General features: G+C 38.1%; 1 non-coding gene across 1 annotated transcript; it reads right to left on the bottom strand.

The window, feature by feature from the left end:
* Positions 1-760: 760 nt before the first annotated feature.
* Positions 761-867, bottom strand: LOC128279585 (small nucleolar RNA R71). The gene has a single exon (XR_008269787.1). It is a non-coding gene; the product is annotated as a small nucleolar RNA R71 (small nucleolar RNA).
* Positions 868-3,052: the final 2,185 nt, after the last annotated feature.

The raw sequence follows: 3,052 nt of genomic DNA, 5'->3' as shown, positions 1-3,052 counted from the left end.
ATATTTAAAACCTATCACGAAATCAAGCGATCAAGTTTTTGGCGCCGTTGCCGGGGAACTAAAATATTAGGAACACTCAATTTTTAGTACTTTAGCCATTTATTTTTCTTTCAATCTAATTTTATTTTTAATTTTATTCTAATTTAATAATTTTCTTTTTCCTTCTTCTGGCAGGTTTTTATAGTTTATGACTAGAAGAAACCCGTTAGGAGCACTACTTTTTGACGAAGAAATCGATCGCACAGTTTGCAGAAACCAAAGAGAAATAAGGCAAAGCCTAAGATACACAGAGAACGAGCAAGAAGACGATACTCAACTCCCAACCGAAGAGATGGCTGAAAACCAAGACAATCAGCTACCTCCTGCAATTGCAGCTAATCAAAATCCTGCTCCACGCACTATGTATGATTATGCTAAACCTTCTTTAACAGGAACTGAATCAAGCATAGTTATACCTGTTGTAGCTACAAATACTTTTGAACTGAAACCTAACACAAGTCAAATGCTACAACAGTTTGTTCAGTTTTATGGTTTGCAGGATAAAGATCCAAACGCTCACTTAGCAAACTTTTTGGAACTATGCGATACATTTAAAATTAATGACATTTCTGACGATGCCATTCGTATTCGATTATTCCCTTTCTCATTGAGGAACAAAGCTAAATAGTGGTTGAACTCGTTACCAAGAGGGTCAATTACTACTTGGGAACAAATGAAAGAAAATTTTTTACTAAAATATTTTTCGCCAGCTAAAACAACTAAATTACGTAATGATATCTCTTCTTTTGTGCAGATGGATTTAGAAACACTCAACGATGCATGAGAGAGATACAAGGACCTTTTGAGAAGGTGCCCTCACCATGGGTTACCGCTTCGGCTCCAGGTTCAAACGTTCCACAATGGCCTGAATCCTTTGACTCAACAAATGGTTCATGCAGCTGCTGGCGGAACCATCAACAATAAAACACTTGAAAATGCTTATGAGTTCATAGAGGAGATGTCATTGAATAACTATCAGTGGCAAGTCATGAGGACAAAGCCATCTAAAACAGCCAGTGTTTATAATGTCGATTCGGTTACCATGCTCTCTAATCAGGTAGAACTCTTGAATAAGAAAATTGATGGTTTTCTAGTTCTTCACAGGTTCACCTAGTAATGCAGTGCGAAGCAAGTGCAGGTGGAACAAGCCATTCGGAATACCAACCTTATGGCCACAACATGGATAACGAGCCATTAAATTACATGGGTAATAATCCTCGACCTCAAAACAATCCATATAGTAACACTTATAATGCAGGTTGGAGGAACCACCCAAATTTCTCATGGGGAGGCCAAGGAAATCAGCGACCACCTTCGGGCTACCAACAGCCACCCTATCAATAGGAAAAAAACCGAACCTTGAAGAGATGCTCTCAAAGTTTATGTCGGTGTCAGAAACCCATTTTCAAAACACCGAAACGACACTTAAAAATCAAAAAGCGTCAATCCAAGGGCTCGAAACTCAGATAGGGTAGCTTACTAAATTAATCTCCGAATGACCACAAGGTAGCTTGCCAAGTAATACTGAACCTAACCCAAGTGAACAGCTCAACGCAATTAATGTTCAAAATGAAGAGGGATTTGTTGAGCCTGAGCCAGAACCCAGGCAAAAAACTGTGGTAAGCAAAGGTCAAGGTGAGGTAGATAACAATAAAAACAAACCAGTGACTATCGAATATAAACCTCGTGTGCCATACCCCAACACGACAAGGAAAAACCGTTTAGATGAACAATTTGGCAAATTCCTTAAACTCTTAAAAAATTTACATATTAACTTACCATTTATTGAAGCTCTATCGCAGATGCCAAACGCAATGAAATTTTTAAAGGAGCTTTTAGCAAATAAGGGAAAGTTGGACGAGTCGCCGTATGTGGAGCTGAACGCAGTTTGCTCAGCTATTCTCCAAAATAAACTGCCCAACAAACTAAAAGATCCAGGGAGTTTTACAATTCCTTGCTTAATTTTTAGTTTAGATGTTAATAATGCATTAGCTGATTTAGGGGCTAGTATTAACGTCATGCCCTACAAAATGTTTAAGCAATTAGGTCTCAAGAAACCCAAACAGACTAGGATGAGCATTTAATTAGCAGATAAAGCTATAAGATTCCCTAGGAGTATTATTGAAGATGTACTAGTTAAAATCGATAAATTTATATTTCCCGTTGACTTTATTATTTTAGATATAGAGGAGGATAGCAACACTCCTTTAATTCTGGGAAGGCCCTTTTTAGCAACTGTTAAAACAATTATTTATGTTTGTATAGGTGAACTTACACTCCGTGTGGGAGATGAAACAATCACTCTTCAAGCTCGCAATTCTGGCAACACATCGAAAATTGAAGGTGATCGTTTAACCCATTCTTCTAAAATTGACAATATAGTACAACCTACTTTGTAGGAAATGAGTCTGAAGGTAGCACATGAGTCATTTGCAAGCAATAGTAGAGGACCCATTCATGAAGATCGAAGGCTACAAATCGAGGAGCTAGATCAATGGCGGACGCATAAACCGAGAACACCTGACAAACCGAATCTACTACAGAATAAGCTCAATTCCTTTCCAAATCAACTTAAGGTTGGAGATAGAGTCTTATTAGATGCCACAGATCCCCACATTGTCGCTACCACATTGAATGAAGAAATCCCTCTTACGGTACTCAGCATTTTCCCATTTGGTACGGTTAAGGTGAGTCATCCCAAGTTTGGCAATTTTAAGGTAAACAACACCCGTTTAAAACCTTATTTTGATGAGATTAATAATAGGAATAAGAAGTATAAACTCCTCGAACCACCATGACCACTCAATGGAGAGGTAAGTCGAGCTTAGACTATAAATAAGAGCTTTTCAGAGGCAATTCGAGCACTAACAATATTAATTTCATTAAATTTTAGTATTTAACACCTAACTTACTAAATAGAGATCTTGAATACAGGCTTTCCCACAAAGACACGGCCAATCACACGGGCGTGCTTAGGGCCGTGTGAAAACAGGGCAAAATATTTCCTCAACAC

This window comes from Gossypium arboreum, chromosome 8 (genome assembly GCF_025698485.1).
Source record: "Gossypium arboreum isolate Shixiya-1 chromosome 8, ASM2569848v2, whole genome shotgun sequence".
In the NCBI taxonomy this organism is placed as follows: Eukaryota; Viridiplantae; Streptophyta; class Magnoliopsida; order Malvales; family Malvaceae; genus Gossypium; species Gossypium arboreum.
Note: the sequence above shows the minus strand (reverse complement) of the source record. Positions and strands in the feature narration are given on the sequence as shown.